Source organism: Phyllobates terribilis, unplaced genomic scaffold (genome assembly GCF_046119375.1).
Source record: "Phyllobates terribilis strain yellow unplaced genomic scaffold, ASM4611937v1 Scaffold_1__5_contigs__length_1240528914, whole genome shotgun sequence".
In the NCBI taxonomy this organism is placed as follows: domain Eukaryota; kingdom Metazoa; phylum Chordata; class Amphibia; order Anura; family Dendrobatidae; genus Phyllobates; species Phyllobates terribilis.
In genome coordinates this window covers 944227712-944252577 of record NW_027362761.1, presented here as the reverse complement: position 1 = coordinate 944252577, position 24866 = coordinate 944227712, and the positions used below count along the sequence as shown (strand labels likewise).

General features: G+C 40.8%; 1 protein-coding gene and 1 long non-coding RNA gene across 3 annotated transcripts in view; one reads left to right on the top strand and one right to left on the bottom strand.

Moving 5' to 3' along the window:
* MAML3 (mastermind like transcriptional coactivator 3) overlaps nt 1-24866 on the top strand; it is a 390697-nt gene that overhangs the window by 258559 nt on the left and 107272 nt on the right. The window lies entirely within an intron of this gene.
* The window catches only part of LOC141172051 (uncharacterized), a 96316-nt gene continuing 71935 nt past the window's right edge, over nt 486-24866 (bottom strand). Inside the window, exons 3-4 of the long non-coding RNA XR_012252407.1 lie at nt 5892-6088; nt 486-3670 (exon numbers count right to left, since the gene is read on the bottom strand). This is a non-coding gene — a long non-coding RNA (uncharacterized lncRNA). The remainder of the gene's footprint in view (nt 3671-5891; nt 6089-24866) is intronic.

The following is a 24866-nucleotide window of genomic DNA, read 5'->3' as shown; positions in this document are numbered from 1 at the left end:
TTTTGTCATGGTAAGCTGAGAACATGGCATTCTTTAGCTGTAAGGGTGCTGATCATTTATTCTGCCGCTTCGTTAGGAAATGTTATTTTTTTGTGTGTCAGACAAACCGATCTGTTCATAGATGTGTGTGCCATTGCACTAGGTAATTAGGTCTCCTTGTTCAGAGGCGTATTTAAGAGCCATTCATTGATGCCAATGCAGAACACGAAAAAAAGAGACTCTAGAAAGATTAAAAACATATGCGTCTATTATTAGTATCTTCATCACGCTAATGGACAGCTTGTGAGAAATTTGGCGTGCTATCATTGGCACCAAGCACTAAATATCAAATGGAGCATTGTTCCTCCTTTCTTTTGATAAGTGCGACTTGGAGAGCACAGATAGAAAGCTCCATTTTATCTGCAAAGCCCACACTGCTTGTTAAAGAAAAAGGAATCAAGACGGAGAAAAGGAAAGAAATATTATTTTGCTTTATTCACCACTTGTCATGACATCCTATTCAGTTGTGCCCTGTCTATGTCTATTCTCTTTATTATGCTATTGTAGACATAACCACCATACAAATGCAATCACGGCACGAGAAAAATGTGTTAAAATTTCCCAGGGTTGCAAAGTATTGATTTACCTTAGACACGGGGTTCCACATTCAATAGATTACAATGCATATGGTGGCAGATTAACTATGACTTTATTATATGTTTTACTTCATGATTGTTCTTTTTATGCATTTTACTTTGTAGTTCAGAAGAGAATATGACTTGTATATTTTAAGGCAAGTTGAACAATGAGAAATTTGTTTTCTTTAACATTTTAGATTTTCTTTTTTTTACTGTAGAACATAATTTATAGGTTCCCTCAGACCTGAGTCGGTGTCCTTGAATGTCATTGTAGAGCAAACTGCTGCCTGCAATCACTTTTTTACATCCTATCCCACATGAACTAGTGAATAGAGATTGCGATTTTGTCCATTGTGATTTGCCAGTCGTTGGAATGCATTGGTGAATTATCCACTTTTGGCAAAATGGTTCCCTAATTGTATTCTATGGATTGGTAAATATGGAAATTGTCCAAAAAGAGACAAGTTGATTAGTTCATCTGTACTAGGGAGAATAGGAAAATTAGAAATAGACAGTCAAAAATTTGCCTGTCAATTATAGGGAATCTGTCACCAGGTTTTTGCTACCTCATCCGAGAGCAGAAGAATGTAGGAACAGAGACCCTGATTTCAGCAACATATCACTTACTGAGCTGCTTGCTGTCATTTTGATAAAATCACAGTTTTTCTGCTGCAGATCCAGCAGTGCTCTGAATGCTGAGCTCCATATAACCCCGCCCACATCACTGATTGGCAGATTTCTTCCTATGTACAGTGTACACAGGAAGCTTCCAATCAGTGGTGGGGGCGGGGTATACAAAACTCATGACTATAGAGCAGGTTTACTAGTCCGCTAGTGATAATCTCCTGCTGATAAAATAGTGACTTTATCAAAACTACAGCAAGAAGCCCAGTAAGTGACACATTGCTGGAATCAGGGTCTCTGCCACTGCTCTCAGATTAGGTTGCAGAAACCTGGTGACAGATTCTTTTTATGTTCACTAATAAAATCATAATTTGCTATAAGATTTATGCTCTTTAAACAGTCACTAAGGTAACAAATGAGTCACTTGGGTTCTTATTGTTTATGTCCATTTTGTTCTCCATTTTGGGTTACGTGACTCCGCCATATTACTCCATTTCATAAGTGGTTCAAACAAAAGAACACTTGTTTCTGCAGGAATCATGGACGTCTCTCATAAAAGCTGGTGGTTTCCATCACAAGATAATTATTTCTATGAGAGGACATAGCTAATCCACCTCTGGAGAAAAATAACAAACATACAATCCCTTCCCTAAATTTTTGTAACTTTTGGTTCTGACGTGAAGTGTACTTTCAAAACACTAGACGCTAAATTCAGATTTGTATTTTTGTTAATGTTTCTTGTTGTTTTCTCTTTGTTCTTTTTTTTTTAAGTAAACACCAAAATGATCATCTTCATTGTTTTCTTCTCACTCCATTTCTGCATGCTTTGTAGTTATTGCTCCCAGCCTGCCGATAAATGTAATTACATATGAGTAGTGAGCATCTGTCCTCCGAGTCTGTCTGTCAGACGGCGTTGAGCCTGCAAGGCCACAGGTGACATGTTTCTCCGTAAGTGAGGAAAATTGGCATCTGACTGCAGTCCTCAGAATTTCATCCTTGTCAAGGCAATTTTACTTGAGTACCAGCACCAACTCATTCCCAGAGCTGAGGATTCAGATGGACTAGTACAGAAGAAGCCATTGTCATTGTGCTTCTTTTCTGCTTTAATAGTCGAAACCCCTAGAAAAACTGGTACTCTTAAAGGGCAAGTGGTTAAACAGTCCATATTGCCCACATACCCAATATAACAGGGGTCTCATCTTATGCTAAAATATGAGGGCACCACCTAAAAAAATGAAGGAGCCCCAAAGTGTATGGTAATAGCACCACACAGGCTAAAGGGAGAGATGGAGCTAGGTTCTAACAGACGCTTACCTGCTTTTGGAGACAGAGATTGCAAGGGCGTAAGACGCCTCTCATAAGCAGTTGTGCTAAGTCCTGACATCCCATAGAGTTCCCAATGAGCATATTTTACAACATGCCCTTTTGTGTTTTTGGCTGTCACATAAGGGAAAATAGGATCAGTGATTGCCTATTAATAAATTGGTCCCGTATTGGGCTTTATCACTTTGCTAGATCTAAAGAGGGAAATATGAAATTAGATTTGTTGTTTTGACGACACATATTATATATGGTAATCATATGCTTGATCCCAGTGATGAAAGGCCTGCCTATAGTCATAGAAATGAACACCACCAGTTGCAAACACTATAAAGATACAATGAATATTTCACTTCCACAGTTGTTTCATCGCAAACTATTGAATAAAATGTATTAACTTTATTATTCTAAACAGCAATTATACACAGACATAAAGGGAATAACAGCCATTCTGGAGCTGAAGTTGTAAGCGAGCAGCCGATGGTTGCATTGTCGCGGGTAATGTGTCGCCCTTTTTTACGAACAGAGCATTGTGGCATTAGTCCTGTAGCGCCCGGAAATCTGCAGGATAACAAAGACATTTAATATCTCAAGGCTCTTCATGAACTGAGGACGAAGAAGAAGAATGCCCGGTCCACTATGCCAAGGTGTCTGTTGTCATCAGCGGTGTTATGAACTCACAGCAGATAGGGTAAATTGAAGTAGTAATTTTCCAGGCTGTGTACTGGGAACTGTTTCCTTGGTGGAGCATTATGGTGCTTGTCCTGTCTTCTCCTAATAACATTAACCGCCTGTCAGTGGATATGATGAATGGACAGTCATCACAGCTCCAATGAAGGAGGAGGAGGGGGCGAGGGGATATATATCCAAAAACAAATGTGACAAGGAGAAGCCCAGGAAAAGCTAATCACAAAACGGGTTGCTGGTCCAGGCAGTGCCATTGTATTTCCAGCATGAGCATGCGGATATAGATTTCATATATTTGTATCCAATACATTTCTTCTAAAGCCACAATCTCCAGATATGCACCTTTATCTGCAGTGTTCATGTACACGAGCTGCACAAGGTAGATATGTGGTCACACGGAGGAGTATAGTTTCCCTTTAGACCTTGAAAATAACAGAAAGGTCAATTTTTTTTGTATGTTTGTAAATATAGGAAACACAGAAAGAGAACGGGCGCTGCCCAGGGTCACTGCACTCAGGACGAGTATTGCACAGTCAGTACCAATCTAGAACCAGTTGTGCAATTCTATGAGGGGTCTTCACAGATGGTCCCGAGGGGTAAATGTCTGTGTGCTGCAGCAGATGGAGTTGCTCTTAACCTGCCAATGGGAAGTAGAGGGCAGCTAATGACATGATAGAGGAGACAATGCTCCTCTCCGGCTCTCGGGCTCTCTCTGCCCCTCATATGGTTATCAGAGGGGAGCAAAGAGATTTACAGGACTCTGGTCCGCTGGTCCCGTCAGTTGTCTGTGGCCGCTAGACCAGAGCAGACCTCCTACTACCTGCAGCATCCCTGACGCCTCTTCTGATTAGTAGGCCCCTGCGACATCATTGTGTTGTGGTGCGACGCTCATGACATTGGGGGCCTACTAATCAGAAGAGGTGCCGTAGGTAGTAGGAGATTCGCAGTACTCTGGTCTGGCCGCCAGCATCTACCGACATAGCCCCTTGGCCATGGTCCTGAGAGTCATTTTGCTAAACTGTAGTATCATTAATGATTTTTTTTAAGTGAAACTCTGAGCAATAAAACCTCTATTGGTCAAATCAGATGATGTGTTTTGGAATCATACCGAGACCTAAGGAAGGAGAAGGAGAAGCATCAATTACCCTCAAATCCCTGCAGCTTCCCTAATGGTCTCATGGTTCCTGCTGGTACTGGAAGGGATATTGTCTCATCCATCAGTCTCCTGACCGCTGCGGCCAATCACTTTACTACATTTTGGCAAACCTCTTAAAAACGCATAGTAGTAGACTAGTGTTTGTAGTTAATCCTAATTTGATGTATATATGATGTTGTTACTTAGGGGTAGTCTAAGAACTGAAAGCAGTTACCCCATTACAGTATTTATCCCTACTGCAGCACAGAGTGTTTTGAGTGCTGGTTTTGTTGCTGGTGATAAGTCTTGACAATGTATGAGAGTAGTAATATCATGGATGTAAGAGGGGGGACCACCGTCTCGAAAACAGAATGTTGGACTATACCCCGGTGGCGGTTGAGGGTGCGGTTGATCAGGTCTTTCCTAATTACTCATCACAATGTTGTAGCTAATGCATTATGAATAAGACATTTGTCACATGTATATTGCTCCAGGTAATATAAAGTCACCTTTGTGTGTAGCGAGTAAAGCACAATACCTATCTGTACAGCTGCCAGTTTCACTGCCACTATGGGTTATGTTGGAGCTTGGTTTTCTGAGCTGAACTGAATGCTGTCCCACCTTTACACGTCCTTGTATAAAATGTTATATAACATATGTATGTAAAAGGTAATTACTTCTGTATGATCTCGCATTTTATTTGTATGCTGGTGTATACTGGTATATTGGTAATTTTTGTAAGACAGCCCCCCAACATATCTGTTCTCCATCTGAATCTCTGCTATAAAGCTATAAATTATTCCATATTCTTTACTGGTAAGATTGTATTAGGTTTATGTATTCTCTCTATCACAGCCAGATTCAGGAGTGCAGGTTTGAGTTCGCAGATAACCCTTTCCTTCCCTGCATGACTGGCAGCTGGCATTGTCTCGCTGGCCGCAGTACATGGAGGAAGGGTTAACTGCCAAGCTCTCCCTGCCTGCTCAGCAAGATGAAATATGTCATTTCTTTGCACTGCATCTCCCCTCCTCTCTGCCTTGTTCTGCCTGTGTGTGGCAGGAGAAGATCTGTAAAAGGAGAGCAAATGCTTGATTGATCTCCTGTCTTGCAACCTGCAAGGCTGGAAACATTCTCCAGCACCCAGATTTGATTCTTCCAGGGCTGTTGTGAGAGGGGGAAGGGTGAATGCCCTAGGGCTTCCAGCTATGGAGAGACTTCATCCTACCTGTACTCCACACAAATAAGACAATCCCTGCAGCAGCCTTTGGATTTCTTTGTTCGATATAAGCTAAAAGGAGATCATTGCACCTACCTTCCCGTATCTTCATACAAATGGATTGTTCTATCGATTCAGGTGTGACATCATTGTGTATGATGGTAATGAGACATGAAAGCGTGAACCCTGTGTGTTTACCTTCAGTTTAGACTGATGGATCCTCGCTGGGTATTATGGATGCTCAGAGGGGTTGTCTGCTTCTTATATGCCCTGGTAGAGGGGTTATACTTACCAAGAATACACGAATAGACAGCACATTGTGCACCATAACTATGCTAAGAGTAGTCAAGAGCGTCAATAATCCATGGACCACTGGTCATCATTCTCCATCATACTTGTCAATGCTGTCTGATTTTACTCCATTCTTCACCGCATCTTATATTAATTTTCTTTCTTTGTGTATATGACATAGTACATTAAAAATGGCAGCTGTAACATACAATAGTGTCAAAATATAATTTAGTAATTTTGCACATATAATTGTGAGATCCATAATCACCTAAGGCACTTACAAACCTCAACAGCGGAATTGCAACACCAAGAAGAAAAAGTCATAGAATTATGGAAATCACAAGATCGATAGACATGTTAAAAGAATTGTCAGGGCAAAATTAAGATTATCCTGGTGCTTTGGTATGTTAAAAAACAACAAAGGAATCTATACTCATCTGGCACTTACCAGGAGTTTAGGTGACTTCTGCAGTGAATCATCTGTGACATGCTGCAGAGGTCACCTGACCGCTGTGGCCAATCATAGGTTCCAGCGGTGCCGCTGTCCTTTAATACATGCACTTACATGCTTTGGCATGCTTTTCATTCTATTACTAATGCTTTTCTGAGGAATGTTCTGCCATGCTGAATTCACTTGGGCAGGCAAATCATGCTGGTAGCTGCAAACCTATGAAGTCTCAGATGTGCTTGATGGAAGGCTAGTCTGGAGACCCTGAAGGCCATGGTGACACATTTAGGCCACATAACCTGCTCACAGTAGCATTTGTCACATTTCGCCTGGCGTCGTCCTCTTGAAAAACGGCTCCTGGAATATTTTGAAGAAATGGTCGTACCAAATTACTGTAAGTCCGAACTGTTAGTGTACCTGAAATGCCTCTTGATGGCGTGGGTGGCTGGGTCTCCAGACCAATCTCTGGCTATTGTTGCGTTCAAGACGGAAGCAATACTCATCGCTGAAGAGGATAAACCTCCATTACAGTGTCATTGCAGTCTTGCTCTGCACCATGATAGCATTTACGAGCTCTGGCGTGAGGTCATTGGACCACCTGTAGCTTGACGTCTAGCTCATAGCCCAATGTTGTACAAACGCCTTCTGATGGTTTGTGTAGACACAATTTGACGTATTGGGCTTTGTACGTGATGTCAATTTCACTTTCAGTACAAAATGGATCAGTTGTGGAACTAATGGTATGACCATTTCACCAATGTGTCCCAGGAGCCATTTTTCAACACAACAATGCTAGGCCGCCTGTTGCTTATGCTACTGTGAGCAGTCTTCATGTTCTAAACATGCTATCGGGGCCTGCAGCGTCTCTGCTCTTGTCTACCATTGAGCACATCTAGGACATCATTGCTCCCTATTGTCCCCTGTCGTGCCCCATGTGAAGGACTCCCACCCTAACAAGGGCAGTACCCAAGTGACGCCCTAATACTAATGAACCCCAAAAATTCCCAATGAATCAGCAGTGCGCATTCTTGACCATCACTCTATTCACTGTCTTTGCGGCTATCGAAAAAAGTTAAGCCCCATGGTATGGTAATGGTAGCCCCATTAGAAATGAATGGAGCGCTGGTCTAACATGCTCACTACCTCTTCCTTCTAATGGGATAAAAGTCCCCTGTTCTACTGATTAGTGTGGGACCCAACGGTTGGACACCCCACCGATCCAATAACTTATCACCTATCCAATAGATAGGTGATAACTTGTTTTCACCAGACAACTTCTTTATTAAAGGTTTCGGCCATTGTACCCTTCAATTAATCCCAATGGCTGAAGGTATAAGTGATCTTATGTCCAATACATCATCCATTAGCTCCAGCACTGGAAACATTGCCACCATAAAGTTCATGATAGGGTGCAATGGTGGAGCATTCTAAGCAAAAACTATTTAATGACCAACTTTTTATTAATTTTACATATTATATTTATTATTTATGAACCGAAACAAGAAATTGTAAGTCAAGTGGGAAAAAATATAACCAAAAGTATATAAATATGACTTATATGCAATTGTATTTTTTTTGTATCTCTTCTACTCTCGAATGCATGACCTGGTTTATTAGATTTAATCAGTATTTATTTCAGACCAACCTATAACATCAACGCTTCCAATAAACCAAATCCGGAAATCATGGAATCAATACAGATGAGTAAATTTTCAAAATAACGTGTTTGAGGTTAAATTACCGTCCTTGCGAACAGCACATTTGCCTTAGGCTACAAATTCAGAGACGTAGGTGTGAGTCGTCCCTTGTTATTTATTGTTTCACCAGACCCACACTGTGTATTGCAAGTTTAACTGAGTGCATACTGGGAAGAACATTGTCCCTTCCTATTTCTTGTCCTAAACAGAAATGCTAATATTAAGCAAAAATAAACCATTTTCATACATAGGACACCCCTGAAAATGTGAAACTCACAAGACAGTAATAGATATACAAGTAGTATAGTTTATGTCTGAATAACAAAACAAATGACATATGCTATGTGCAATTAGAGAGGATATCGAAGCCCTACAGCAGGTATCGGCATGATGGCAGGACTGGTAAGACCACAACATTACACCTTTTTGTTTTTTTATTATAGAAAACCATAAACGTGCACTTTAGGGTGGAACCTGATTTATAATCAATATACCGTAGAGGAATAGGTTATAGACGCTTTAATGTGATCTTGTATTTTATGGAAGTGGCTGTTGCTTCCCAATGTAAAATTTAAGCATTTTAGTATACCTTTCTTTATTTCTTGCAAGCAGAGGCAACCAAGAAGCACTGCCTCAATGATGCCAACAATTCTGCAATTCAGACTCCTTCATCAGGTCTAACATAATATACAGTACAGACCAAAAGTTTGGACACACCTTCTCATTTAAAGATTTTTCTGTATTTTCATGACTATGAAAATTGTACATTCACACTGAAGGCATCAAAACTATGAATTAACACATGTGGAATTATATACTTAACAAAAAAGTGTGAAACAGCTGAAAATATGTCTTATATTCTAGGTTCTTCAAAGTAGCCACCTTTTGCTTTGATGACTGCTTTTCACACTCTTGGCATTCTCTTGATGAGCTTCAAGAGGTAGTCACCGGAAATGGTCTTCCAACAATCTTGAAGGAGTTCCCAGAGATGCTTAGCACTTGTTGGCCCTTTTGCCTTCACTCTGCGGTCCAGCTCACACCAAACCATCTCGATTGGGTTCAGGTCTGGTGACTGTGGAGGCCAGGTCATCTGGCGTAGCACCCCATCACTCTTCTTCTTGGTCAAATAGCCCTTACACAGCCTGGAGGTGTGTTTGGGGTCATTGTCCTGTTGAAAAATAAATGATGGTACAACTAAACGCAAACCGGATGGAATAGCATGCCGCTGCAAGATGCTGTGCTAGCCATGCTGGTTCAGTATGCCTTCAATTTTGAATAAATCCCCAACAGTGTCACCAGAAAAGCACCCCCACACCATCACCCCTCCTCCTCCATGCTTCACGGTGGGAACCAGGCATGTAGAGTCCATCCGTTCACCTTTTCTGCGTCGCACAAAGACACAGTGGTTGGAACCAAAGATCTCAAATTTGGACTCATCAGACCAAAGCACAGATTTCCACTGGTCTAATGTCCATTCCTTGTGTTCTTTAGCCCAAACAAGGCTCTTCTGCTTGTTGCCTGTCCTTAGCAGTGGTTTCCTAGTAGCTATTTTACCATGAAGGCCTGCTGCACAAAGTCTCCTCTTAACAGTTGTTGAAGAGGTGTGTCTGCTGCTAGAACTCTGTGTGGCATTGACCTGGTCTCTAATCTGAGCTGCTGTTAACCTGCGATTTCTGAGGCTGGTGACTCAGATAAACTTATCCTCAGAAGCATAGGTGACTCTTGGTCTTCCTTTCCTGGGGCGGTCCTCCTGTGAGTCAGTTTCTTTGTAGCGCTTGATGGTTTTTGCAACTGCACTTGGGCACACTTTCAAAGTTTTCGCAATTTTTCGGACTGACTGACCTTCATTTCTTAAAGTAATGATGGCCACTCGTTTTTCTTTACTTAGCTGCTTTTTTCTTGCCATTATACAAATTCTAACAGTCTATTCAGTAGGACTATTAGCTGTGTATCCACCAGAGTTCTGCACAACACAACTGATGGTCCCAACCCCATTTATAAGGCAAGAAATCCCACTTGTTAAACCTGACAGGGCACACCTGTGAAGTGAAGACCATTTACGGTGACTACCTCTTGAAGATCATCAAGAGAATGCCAAGAGTGTGCAAAGCAGTCATCAAAGCAAAAGGTGGCTACTTTGAAGAACCTAGAATATAAGACATATTTTCAGTTGTTTCACACTTTTTTGTTAAGTATATAATTCCACATGTGGTAATTCATAGTTTTGATGCCTTCAGTGTGAATGTACAATTTTCATAGTCATGAAAATACAGAAAAATCTTTAAATGAGAAGTTGTGTCCAAACTTTTGGTCTGTACTGTATGTATACAGAATAACTATGTATTCCTGATTCTACCAATGGGAAGAGACATTTCCCTCAAATTGTAGAAGGGGCTGGTAGGCAACAATGCCGATAAGAAAGTGTTACCTGTTTCTCTTGTTGGTAAGCATTGGCGTGAACCAGTGCTGAACAAATGCCAAGCGCTTACATAGTTCCCTAATCTTACAAATTGCTGTCATGAGTATATTTTTGGAGTACTGGAGAAAACAGGAGCACCACAAGGAAACTCTGGATAAAGAGGAGTACCTGATGTGAGCCCATGCAAACATAGGGAGAACATACAACTCCATGCTGTTTTTCTTGGTGAGATTCAAATCCAGGACCCAAGTATTGCAAGGCAACTATGCTAACCACTGAGCCACCATTCAATAACTAGAGCGCTTATGTATTTGATGACCTTTTAAGACTAAAAAAGTCACATTTCTCCTTGGATTCCTATGACTATTCCTTCAAGTACTTTTTCAATCGTTGGTGTGAATATATTTGGCCAAGGAAATGCAGAAATAGTAGTGAGCTCTTTAAATGGCGATAGGGCATCTTTCCTTTTGATGACTTATTGTAACTAATGGTGTGTTTAAACATGTAATCGGCGAACAAGCGTTCGTGGGATTATCCGCCAGTGATCACCTGACAGACAAACAAAATGCTCATTCATTGGGTGATTGAATCGGTTATGCCGTCAAAAAAACGTATCTGCAACACATCGTGCAATATAAATATGTGATGTGCTGCCGCTAACATGATCCTGTAAGGGGACAGACACCATATTAACGATGATTCTGTCACCATTGTTCGTCAGCCTGTGTAAACAGCCCGGTGAATGACTATAGTCGATGGACGCTTGTTAAGGTGCACTGACAGGCCGAAATTGGCACATCTAAACGATCCATAAGCTTGTGACGTTTTATTAAAAATAATGTGAATCTCTTGCTGTCTTCTCATTACCATCATTGTGAGTCTTTGCTCCTCTACAATATACACATCTGGGTATTTTCTCCATCTCACCATCCCAGTAGTGACATCTGTCAGGCTCGGAGAGCCGGTGAGCTGGGATGTCATGGGTGGCATGTAGAATACCTAGCTTTCCGTCAGATAAAACAGTGATTTCTTCCCACTTGCACTCATCTCTGCAGTGCTGTCTTGATATAAGAGGTGCAGGGACTTGTCCCTTGTGCTTGGCCTTTCCTCTCCGCAGTAGCGGCTCCCTCCCCTTTTTGAGCATGCTCTGATGTTCCAGACCACAGGAGAATAAGTGGCTGTTATTTCTGAGAGCAGGCGTAGTGTAATTAGCCACAGAGCATCGGAGCGCTGCCACAGATGGCTCTTAGTAAAACAAGTTTGCTTTAGCAGAGTGTGTGACCTGCTGACTGCTTGATCTTGCAGCATTTCTTTTTCTCGTTACTTATTTCCCTTCCCCATGCCACATTCTTGGGCATTGATGCCTCCTGTCCCTCTCATTACATACATCCCCTCAGTGTCAGCCATTCTCTTCTTTCTGATTTTGTCCTCCGAGATTAACAAAGCAATGTATGATATTAGCGAGAACGGGGGCACTTGTCATTCCCAGGCTGCGGCTTCGATGGCTGAGGGAATGGGAAGCCAGCATTTATGCATGGAGGAGGTGATAACCCTCTTATGAGATAATTGGCAGCTTCAAGTTGCACTTATTACTCCATTATAATGCAGCAGATACATTGTGAATTACTGCATCTGCTGTGGTCATTTACTTCTTTCATAATAACACAGAAAGTAGGGACTCGTTACCTGAATAATAAATTAATAATATGAGGTAAACTTTCTGTATGCTGGAGATTAAATATAGGGAGATGAATAATGTAAAAAACTACTGGATACCATGTTATTAGTGAGTTAGGAGTGCCCAAATATTCTGGTGTCCCCATGGCAACACTTCCCGTCTCTTCAGTCCTTGTTCTGCGTTACTATTTGTGAAACCAGTTACCCATCCATTTCAATGCCTGTTTCCTAACTGGAGTAAATAGTGGCCAATGATTGCCTCAATTTTGGAACATAAAGCTACTACTTAAAAAGTTATTAAGTTGTGAATGCACCCAGGTGGGGTAAGGAAAGATAAATGCTATCCCCCCAGACTGTCACCATTCCTCTGCGCTCGCTACGGTGTCCTGGCCAGTCTGGAGGCATTAACATCCAGGGGTGGTGTCACCAGCCAGCTTCTTCCTGCTCGAACAGAACATGAAGTCTGCAGTCAGTTAAGAGTCCACTGATCGGCTGCAGCGGTCATGCTGCACCGTGTCTGGATGTTAATGTCCCGAGGAGTGCGAAGGAGCATCACCGGTCCTGGACGTGATTATAAGATTTTCTTATTCTGCCCATTCACAATAATTTTAAAATTAAGGAGAAACCATTTTAATGTGTCTACATTTTTCAAGATAGTGATGGTGAAAAGATGAAAAATGCCTTTAAATATATATCTAGAGTGTTTATGTGTGGGTGTGTGAGGACATAGTGTATGTACCTGTAGGCTCCCTGCGGGCTGCCATATAGCGCCTTCTGCTCTATCGTATGGTGCTGTAGCAGAGATAGTGGTAGAATACAGCATGTGATGGGACATCACACTTTATATTCTTGCAGGTTGTCACACACATTGTGAGGAAAATATCCTCTATTCTTATTGTAAAGTCAGACTCCTACGTAGTTATGATATTATCCCGTGAATACCCTACTACTCTTCCAAGCCAAATGAATACATCATAGAAAGTTGTGCATGTGTCCTAAGACCCTGAACTTCTGCTCTGCCAAGGGAACCCCATTTAAAATGTTGCTATATGGCCTGAGGATTATCTGCTACGCCCCTGAACCCAGCCTTTTATTCTTTACATGCCAGCAGCAAAAAGATTAAAAAAGCCAAGGCACATACCTTACAAACAAATAGGGTGTATAGCTCAGGTCTCAACTTGTTTCCATATAAACCATTACTGAATAACTGATGGCTATTTAGTAATTAAACTTTTAATACAGAAGTTTACCCTCTGCTTGTAAACAGTATTAAGAGTGTATATAACTCTCAGGGCTCATTCACATGAGATTTGTTTTTGCGTACGAGTGCTAGTTGTGTTTTCGCTTGTACCTATAATTGTGAATGGCGCCATTCACATGTCCTTAATTTTTCATGAACTGAGTGATCTTTGAAAAATCACAGAGACATGTTCGAGATTGACCCGAGCATCAAAATCAGCAATGGAGGTCTATGACTGGGTAAAAACATTGGGAGCACTCGGCTGCCAAGTGCACTCCGCTTTTTATTGACCGTTAGATAGGAGAAGGTGGACAAACCTTTTTTTTTCACTTACCGAAGTCACTGATGAAAGTTAATTTTTTTTCACATATGAGAAAAACTGAGCAACATGTGAATGAGCCCTATGTGTTGTCAGAATGAACAAGTAACAACCTTTTTAGGTTAAAGGGATTGTGTCATCATTAAGTATTAAAGTGTAACTAGAGTTTCATCACTTTTTGACATGTTGTGGCCTCTTTCAAAGAGCTTTTGATCAATGGTTTTCTGTCCTGAGAATACCACATACTTTAAACCACTGGTTAGAAGAGCACAGCATATGAATGATGGCACGTTCAGCTTATGCATTAGTGTGTGCACAACCATGTACGGATTTACAGACCTTTTATAGAGCCCATACACGACTTCACGTGCATTGATGCATGAGCTGAGCGCTTGTACCCCATAGTTTGAGTGATATACAGCTTTTAAAGCACCACTTCAGCTTTTTTTTGCATCACTTGGGTGGCGCTATAAATCTAAGTTCCATGTCCCTAGACTTATACTTACCAGATGCCATCTTTAGCTGTTCCCAGTGCCGCTCCTGCAGTTTTTGACGAGCCGGATTGCTCCAGTGTTTGCTGGGCGATCCTTAAGTCACAACTTAATGTAAGTCTATCAGAGCCTTGTTCTGTCCTCGTTCTGGCTCTCATAGACTTACATTGAGAGCTTGTGACCGTTACCGCTGACTTCCAGTCAGCCAGGAAGCGCAAATATAAGATTAGGCTCAGGGAACTTAGATTAGTAGCACCACTCAGGGACTGAAATACGAAAAACACACTGGAGTGGTGCTTTAAGAAGCCACAGTAATCAAAAGGTAATAAAAGTTGAGCTACTCTTTACATTTCTGTGTTAGAAATATAACCAGTTTCTGTTATGTTACAAAAGTAAAAAGATAAGAGCTCACTGACAGATGGATGGTATCCTCCCCTTGGTACATGGACCCTGCTCTGAACAGGCGTCTTTCATGTTGTAAATTTTAAAAAATTGTTCTACCGGCCAAGGGTTCACTATAAGCCAAAAAGATGAGTAGATTCACTTAAAAATACCGAACAGTATGAATGCAACAAGTGTTCCTAATCATGGCATTACTGGTCAGAGACAATAAATACTTATTCATGGGGCAGCCCTTTAGAGAATAACCATCATTTTAATTTTTTTTTATAAATCAATAGTAAATGTGAAAATAAAAAAAAACTTTGTAATGTATCCTATTAGAAAAATCCGCTTCTTTCTCCTCTTGGACTGATCATTCATTCCCAAAATTCTAATTTCTTCAGTGAATATAGACTTTCCCATTACTGAGATAGGAGATGACAGTTAGTACTCACATAGTTCTATGGAGAACTTTAAGTGTTATCTAAGGAGAACTTTCAGCAGAATGTCTGAGCCTGCATTCTGCTCCACCTTTCTCTCTTCCTTTCCCCGTCCTCCTTCCTACTCGCTCCATAACATTTTAAAAGAACCAACTGTCACCTCCTATCTCAGTCATGGAAAAATCTGTATTCACTGAATTTTACAGATTTTACCCATGAATTGAGAGTGAAAGATAAATACAGAAGGAGAAAAAAGCAAATTTCTATAAAAAAAAATATAACTTATATATAAGTTACTTATTTTCAGATGTAGTATTGATTCATGAAATAAAAATTAAAATGACGGCTACTCTTTAACTTTTACAGAGGATAACAGGACACATGTCCATAAAAAAATGAACCTTGCACTTCAATGACTTTGATACGAATTCCCACACTACTGTAAGGCTACATTCACACTTGTGCTTTGAAGAACAGACAAATAAAATTAATGTATTAAAAAAAAGTTTTGTTGCATAACTGATGCAAACAGAAGCAGAAGGTCCCCATTGATTATTATGGAGTCAGTCTGGATTTTGTTGGCAAATGGAAAAAAGCTCTGTGTGATGCAGACATTATTCTGTGCTTCTGTTCCTCACATAGAACTGACAAATGTAAGAAGTGTGAACGTAGCCTAACCATGCCTCTCTCTTTGCACTTATCTTCTAGCTAAACTATGTGTTGACCAGCTCCAAGGATCAGCGGACTCTCTTCAGCCAATACTATAGAGATAAAAATGTCCTTTATAACTGAACGTGTGCGGTTTCAACAGTTATTATTTAGTCTTAGGACAGTCTTCTGATCCTGATAATGCTGCAGTACAACCTGCTGATTTCTTAGCAGTGTTTTTGTGGATTGCAAAGCTCAGAGAACATGACACCTTGAAATGTGCCATCTCTGCACCACGGAGAAAATCTCATTTTTACGCCAGCAGTGCCTCCCTATAAACTGTGAAGTGACCACAATGGTAAATTGTGTTTATTTTTGATCTTGAAAACAGTGAGTGCCTGAGTGTTCAGAAAAGAGCCCGGCATGTGTAGACTCCTCCGCCATCTGCACTGATATTCTAATTGTTAAGGAGACGGAAAGACCTGCTGATTTCACTGGTCGCAGAAGAGGTAGGATAAGCCGGCTTTGTGCTGCGAGCCTCCATGGCCAGCCACACGCAGAGACTCCCAGATGAGCAAAATTAGGATGGATGTTGTGCTCAGACATGTAATAGCATTGGGACACAGGTTTCTAGAATCTGTCTCTTCTTATCTGTCTCTCTATCTATTGTCCCTCATAACCATTGTTCTCCTGATATGGCCGTCATGAAGAATGGCTGGGAGATCCCACCTGGTTTCAGATCTCTATTTTTAGATCAGTTTATTAATATCATCTTCATGCTGAACACTAACCATAATGGAAACCTGTGTGACTAACAGAGACCCCTTTTATTTTTAATAATATTTATCCCTATTAGATAGCTAGACAAAGTTACCGTCAGGAGGCTGGAAATACAGTTGCTTCCCAATATGCTAAGTCCTTACTGATATAAATGCTGTGGGTAACAGAGCCCGGAACGGGCACGTGGTCACGCCAATTCAGCAGGCCATTGTACATTAGATGGCTGGGGATTCTGACAACTTCATGTTATTGTCTATGTGTTTTGTCTTAAAGTCGGAGGGAAAAATAGATCAAATTGACCAGCTGTTCCAGCTCTAATGCTTTCCTTAGATATAAATGGTACAAGAGAGAGGCACTCATCTTTGCCCGCAATTGATATGTGATGCGCGTAACAATGCCAAATATAAGTTAATGGGGGCATGTCTGTGGTCAGCGTTTTGTGTGTGTAATTGGCGCTCAGAGTTCTGTTCTATTTGTCAATGCCAAAAATACAGTAAAACATCGTTTAGACTTTCTTGGTAGTATTATATTGAATTCAGTCGTGTAACATAATCAGACCATATACGCACACAGCTGTGGGGACCTATATGCCAATAAACCATGATGTGCTAGGCACTTTATATATCTGTAATCTCCATATGCCTCCATAGAATATGTATTTACATTAGTAGAGCAAAGCCTCATCCACCTTTATGATTGCCCTATAATACTCAGTTTAAGGGCATGTTCAGACTCTTTTTTTAATTGCCCCTGTGATTTCTGCTTAGGATTTGCTACACTGACCCCGATCAGCATGTAGATTACCCCCGTTAATCCACTTGTCATAGAATCCGTCTGAAGAACTGACATGACACTGACCGATTTCTAATAGGGGTGCAGCAAAGATACATCAAAGCAAGAAGAAATACCAAAAACTGAAGAGACACATCAAAAAGCAGCTATGTGCACACCCATGTAAATGAAAAAGGCATCATCTTAGATAACAATGTTCGAACCCCCTACAAATTGATATACAGTCATATGAAAAAGTTTGGGCACCCCTATTAATCTTAAGCTTAATGTTTTATTAAAATTGGTGTTTTTGCAACAGCTATTTCAGTTTGATATATGTAATAACTGTTGGATACAGTAATGTTTCTGCCTTGAAATGAGGTTTATTGTACTAACAGAAAATGTGCAATCTGCATTCAAACAAAATTTGACAGGTGCATAAGTATGGGCACCTCACCAGAAAAGTGACATTAATATTTAGTAGATCCTCCTTTTGCAAAAATAACAGCCTCTAGTCGCTTCCTGTAGCTTTTAATGAGTTCCTGGATCCTGGATGAAGGTATTTTTGACCATTCCTCTTTACAAAACAATTCCAGTTCAGTTAAGTTTGATGGTCGCCGAGCATGGACAGCCTCTTCAAATGATCCCACAGATGTTCAATGATATTCAGGTCTGGGGACTGGGATGGCCATTCCAGAACATTGTAATTGTTCCTCTGCATGAATGCCTGAGTAGATTTGGAGCGATGTTTTGGATCATTGTCTTGCTGAAAGATCCATCCACTGCGTAACTTCAACTTTATCACTGATTCTTGAACACTATTGCCAAGAATCTGCTGATACTGAGTGGAATCCATGCGTCCCTCAACTTTAACAAGATTCCCAGTGCCGGCATTGACCACACAGCCCCAAAGCATGATGGAACCTCCACCAAATTTAACTGTGGGTAGCAAGTGTTTTTCTTGGAATGCTGTGTTTTTTTGCCACCATGCATAACGCCTTTTTGTATGACCAAACAACTCAATCTTGGTTTCATCAGTCCACAGGACCTTCTTCCAAAAAGAAATAGGCTTCTTCAAATGTGCTTTTGCATACCTCAGCCGACTCTGTTTGTGCGTACTTGCAGAAACGGCTTCTTTCGCATCACTCTCCCATACAGCTTCTCCTTGTGCAAAGTGCGTTGTATAGTTGACCGATGCACAGTGACACCATCTGCAGCAAGTTGATGCTGCAGCTCTCTGGAGGTGGTCTGAGGATTGTCCTTGACTGATCTCACCATTCTTCTTCTCTGCCTTTCTGATGTTTTTCTTGTCCTGACACTTCTGGCCTTAACAAGAACTGTCCCTATGTTCTTCCATTTCCTTACTATGTTCCTCACAGTGGAAACTGACAGGTTAAATCTCTGAGACAGCTTTTTGTATCCTTACCCTGAACAACTATGTTGAATAATCTTTGTTTTCAGATCATTTGACAGTTGTTTTGAGGAGCCCATGATGCCACTCTTCAGAGGAGATTCAAACAGGAGAACAACTTGCAAGTGGCCACTTTAAGTAGCTTTTCTCATGATTGCATACACCTGGCTATAAAGTTCAAAGCTCAATGAGGTTACAAAACCAAAAAAAGTGCTTTAGTAAGTCAGTAAAAAGTAGGCAGGAGTATTTAAAACAAGAAAATGATAAGGGTGCCCATACTTATGCACCGGTCAAATTTTGTTTGAATGCAGATTGCACATTTTCTGTTAGCACAATAAACCTCATTTCAAGGCAGAAACATTACTGTGTCCAACAGTTATTACATATATCAAACTGAAATAGCTGTTGCAAAAACACCAATTTTTATAAAACATTAAGCTTAAGATTAATAGGGGTGCCCAAACTTTTTCATATGACTGTATTACACCATTAACCATTCCTGTTCCGCTGGGAGGTTAGAGGCTGCGGGGAGTGACTGCAGGGCTATCCTACTGTGACGTCCCATTCGAGACGCCCCTCAAACAAAACGTCACAGGAAGTAAAAATAAACAGATATAGGGATTAGCTGAATAGGGAGAATGGTGGGAATTTTATAATAAATTACAGAAGTGATTAGGGCCTAACAATAGATATTTATAAAGGGTCTTTTAATAGATTACTTTATGTACATGGGTGTGCACATCGCTGTGTTTTTTTTGTCTCCTTATTTGTTTCTACTGCACAGATTTCATTCGGATGTAAATTTGAGGGGAAATTTCAGTCGTGACAGGATTAATTCCAGAAGCATTACATAGAAGGCATGTGAAAAATATTCACCATCAGTCCTTCCAGAAGATAAAAATATCACTTGACTCTATGGAAATAGCGGCCTACGTCATTCCATTATATTAATGACGTGTCTAACCACCAGCATAGATCTCATTACCTCAGGTCTTGGTATAATTTAGTATTATGTGCTTTTCACGTTCTGTCAGATACCATGAGGCAGATTTAATTGGAGCCACCTCACTACGGCCAACATTTCTATTCGTTTGACTCCTAATCCCGGCAGTTATTCATGTGTGGATTCACCTGTTCTGGAGCCCGTAGCCGCTCTGTAGAGAATGAGAACCAGCATGCCAGCCGGCGGATGCAGGAGATATTTTAGCCTTTCATGGCCTCTAAGTTGTCAGATCCCTGGAGCGAGTCCTACCTGCAGGTCACTCATGCTCAGCTGTTGTGCATGAACTCCACAGCCGCTACAGAAGTCCGGGGACTCTAAGCTCGTTGACCTTTTACCTGTTATTCGAGGCATAGACCTCACTTTTTAACTTTATACCGAATCTTATGCTTGTATTGACAGTGCCTCGGTAGCCGGCCGAGCTTACGCTGTGAATATATTTCACATTTGTGACTACTTATTGTACAGTACAGACCAAAAGTTTGGACACACCTTCTCATTTAAAGATTTTTCTGTATTTTCATGACTATGAAAATTGTACATTCACACTGAAGGCATCAAAACTATGAATTATCACATGTGGAATTATATACTTAACAAAAAAGTGTGAAACAACTGAAAATATGTCTTATATTCTAGGTTCTTCAAAGTAGCCACCTTTTGCTTTGATGACTGCTTTGCACACTCTTGGCATTCTCTTGATGAGCTTCAAGAGGTAGTCACCGGAAATGGTTTTCACTTCACAGGTGTGCCCTGTCAGGTTTAATAAGTGGCATTTCTTGCCTTATAAATGGGGTTGGGACCATCAGTTGTGTTGTGCAGAAGTCAGTTGAATACACAGCTGATAGTCCTACTGAATAGACTGTTAGAATTTGTATTATGGCAAGAAAAAAGCAACTAAGTAAAGAGAAATGAGTGGCCATCATTACTTTAAGAAATGAAGGTCAGTCAGTCTGAAAAATTGGGCAAACTTTGAATGTGTCCCCAAGTGCAGTTGCAAAAACCATCAAGCGCTACAAACAAACTGGCTCACATGAGGACCTCCCCAGGAAAGGAAGACCAAGAGTCACCTCTGCTTCTGAGGATAAGTTTATCCGAGCCACCAGCCTCAGAAATCGCAGGTTAACAGCAGCTCAGATTAGAGATCAGGTCAATGCCACGCAGAGTTCTAGCAGCAGACACATCTCTTCAACAACTGTTAAGAGGAGACTTTGTGCAGCAGGCCTTCATGGTAAAATAGCTGCTAGGAAACCACTGCTAAAGACAGGCAACAAGCAGAAGAGACTTGTTTGGGCTAAAGAACACAAGGAATGGACATTAGACCAGTGGAAATCTGTGCTTTGGTCTGATGAGTCCAAATTTGAGATCTTTGGTTCCAACCACTGTGTCTTTGTGCGACGCAGAAAAGGTGAACGGATGGACTCTACATGCCTGGTTCCCATCGTGAAGCATGGAGGAGGAGGTGTGATGGTGTAGGGCTGCTTTTCTGGTGACACTGTTGGGGATTTATTCAAAATTGAAGGCATAGTGAACCAGCATGGCTACCACAGCATCTTGCAGCGGCATGCTATTCCATCCGGTTTGACCGGATGGAATAGCATGTGTAAGGGCTATTTGACCAAGAAGGAGAGTGATGGGGTGCTACGCCAGATGACCTGGCCTCCACAGTCACCAGACCTGAACCCAATCGAGATGGTTTGGGGTGAGCTGGACCGCAGAGTGAAGGCAAAAGGGCCAACAAGTACTAAGCATCTCTGGGAACTCCTTCAAGATTGTTGGAAGACCATTTCCAGTGACTACCTCTTGAAGCTCATCAAGAGAATGCCAAGAGTGTGCAAAGCAGTCATCAAAGCAAAAGGTGGCTACTTTGAAGAACCTAGAATATAAGACATATTTTCAGTTGTTTCACACTTTTTTGTTAAGTATATAATTCCACATGTATTAATTCATAGTTTTGATGCCTTCAGTGTGAATGTACAATTTTCATAGTCATGAAAATACAGAAAAATCTTTAAATGAGAAGGTGTGTCCAAACTTTTGGTCTGTACTGTATGTTCTTAAAGGTCAGTTCCTTTAAAAAAAATTCACTTGTCGTTAGATTCTGAAATGTTCAAATAGCGCTTACATTGTATCCTCAGGCTTGACTATGTTCTGTGCTTTTCATGTCCCTGTCCATTAGGATGCCAATATAGCACCTGATCTGGCTATTTGGCCATTTTGTACTGGCTTTTTGGCCATTTTGTACTGGCTTGATTGCATTGTTTGTTGGGGAATGAACACTTAAATAGTCAAAAAGGATTTATAAGAGCAATGATATATTGTTATAGTGAGGAATCAGCAGGTATCGGCATGCACGAGATAACCTTCTCTTCATATTTCAGTGGAGTTTGTCATAGATTCCATCATAAAATGGAAACTATAGAGTAGCTGTGAACAAAACCTTGCTGAGACTTTTTTCCTAGTACTATAGTAGTCTGATACTTGGTGCCTTGACACTTAGGGTGCTTTCACATTGCATTCAGACACCTATTCGGTGGCCCCGCCAGGGCTCATGTGCAAACCTCCTGCAAAACGGGACTTGGACATATGGCGCTGGCGGAGGCATAGACTTTAACAGGGCCGACAGAGTGAACATGTGCTCTGTCATGCCTATACTTCTACTGGAGGCGGACACTCAGAGGCAGTCTACTACGTGTGAGTGTCCGCCTCCAGTAGGCATACACACTCGAAAATTATGCACGGCAGAGCGCATGTTCGCTCTGCCGGCACCATTATGTTCTATGGCCCCGTCGGTGCATAAGTCCGAATCCCGTTTTGCAGGGAGTTCGGACATAAGCCTGAACGAGTGCCTGAACGCAATGTGAAAGCACCCTTAGACTGTGCTCACATGCAGCATTTTTGCAGTGTTTTTTTATGCAAATTAAAAGTTGCTTTTTACATAACAGACAAAAGCTATGAGATTTACAGTTTTTTTCTAACTAAATTTGAGAACTGCAGCCTTTTTTAAATCTGCAGCACGTAATTTTTTTCTGCATTTTTGCAGCGGTTTTTCTCCTATAGAAAGCAATAAGAAAGTGAAAAAACACTGCAAAAAATGCAATTGCGTTTTTGCTGCATTTTTAAAGTGTTTTTGTTGAATAAAACTAATTTGATTAAACATATATTATAGACAAAGCACAAATGTAATCCGCACCCAATAAACACTGCAAAAAAAAACAACAACTAAAAACACTGTGAAAACGCTGAATAATGGGAGTTTTTACTGCCAAGAGAGCAGATTTAGAAAAATAAATGCTGCATGGGACCATAGCCGTAGGATTCTTACTGATTGCCTGTATATACTGTATACCATGCTGACTTCTGGACTGTGACATTATTCCTTGGACCATACAAATAGCATTCTTGGGAATCTACCTAAAAAAACCTCTGAATATTATTTTTTACAGTGCATTATATGAAACGCCAAATACTACTACTATTACTACTATTAATAATATTAATGATAATAAATATTATTACTAGCATTAATTGGAATTAGAAATATATGTGGTCAAAAGACTATTGCTTCCTCATAGGAGGAAGATTTCATTCATGAAAATGAAATGGTGGGATTGTTACTTGGACAACCCCTTCTCATTTGCCATGTTTGGCCCCATTAAAATAAAAAAGCTTATACTCCCCTACCGTGCCGAGGCGGTTCCAGCGGTGTCGGTACTCACGTTCCCAGCGCTCGTGAGGTTTTTATGTCACGTGAGCCCTGCGCCCAATCAGCGCTGTGTCACTGTCCTCACCTACAGACGTATAAGTAATCAATGGGAATTGCTTGACCAGCCGCAGCTCTCACTTAATCTAGATTACTTGTACGTCTGAAGGCGTAGACCGTGACGCAACGCTGATTGTGCGCAGGGCTCACGTGACATAACAACTACAGGTGAGCCCCGGGAACTCGATTGCCTACACCACTGGAACGGCGCCGTCATGGAAGGTGAGTATAGAAGTTTTTATTTTAATGGGGGCAAACATTCAGTGTGAGAAGTGGTTGTCCTAGTAGTGGACAACGCCTTTATTGTATTTGCTTTAAAGGGAATATATAATTAGAAAATGGCCTACTGTTTAAATCAGGTTTTTGTGTTAAATGTTTTTCTTTTGGAAAAGTTTTTGTTTTCATATCACAGTTTGCATTTAAAAAAAAAAATGTGAAATTAAGCAATTTTCACACAGGCCACTAGGGCTTTTTTAACCTAATACTTATTTATTTACAGAAGACTTTTGAGAAGTCTCATTAGATAACACCTCTACACACACAACTGATAGTCCAGGGTCCACCATGTGTCATGTCACAGCTGACCCTTCTCCCCTTCCCTTCACAATGACCTTTGCACATGCTCATTAGATGCTTCAATGCAAAAGATTTCCTGAAGAAGTATTAGTCTAAATTAGCCTCAGTGGCCATTATGTAAATTGCAGGATTACAAAAAAGATTTATCTTTTTTTTATAGAAATTGTGATATTAAAAATAAATACCATTTTTTTTAAATACCTTTAACATAAAGCCTGATTTAAACAGTATGTCATTTTTTGACTAAGCATTTCCTTTATTAAGTATAGGGATTTTCCAACATTTTCATCATTTCTAATATAACATCTATCTTATATTCTTTGGGGGGCTGTGAGCAATGCTATTAATTCCAATATTACACATTCTAGTGAAAGCGTTGGGCTGACCTGTGCTTTAGCCGTCACTAACTACCGCATATACATTAGTCTATTATCAGGGTATTCTTGTTCTGCAGTTATACACTTTATCATATCCGCTATCGCCTTCACTAACTAAACCTGCTGGCTGTTTCCACTCTTCTAACATACTGAAAATGTTCAAGCCTTTTAATACATAGCAACCATCTCTTCTCAGCGCTCTCCTATCATTCAACGCATGCTTCACAGTTTAACACGTGTTATATCATATTCATCAACAGATCCTCGGACCAGGGGAATTCTGTTAACACCTTTCATGATATATGTGTGGAAAGAGTGTCCAATTCCAAACAGGGCAGCAGGCTGTAAATCTGTCATGGACCAGCAGACCTTTGCACTCTGGAGAAGTTAGAATATCCTCAGTATAATTCATTGTTGAGGATGTCTGCCATTAATATTGGCATGACCTTTGCGCCAAATAGTCATTTTAGATTGCCTTGTTTGCATAGTGCTTTGTGCAGAATTATGGGTTTATTTCTCTCCCCCTGGAGGTCACGGA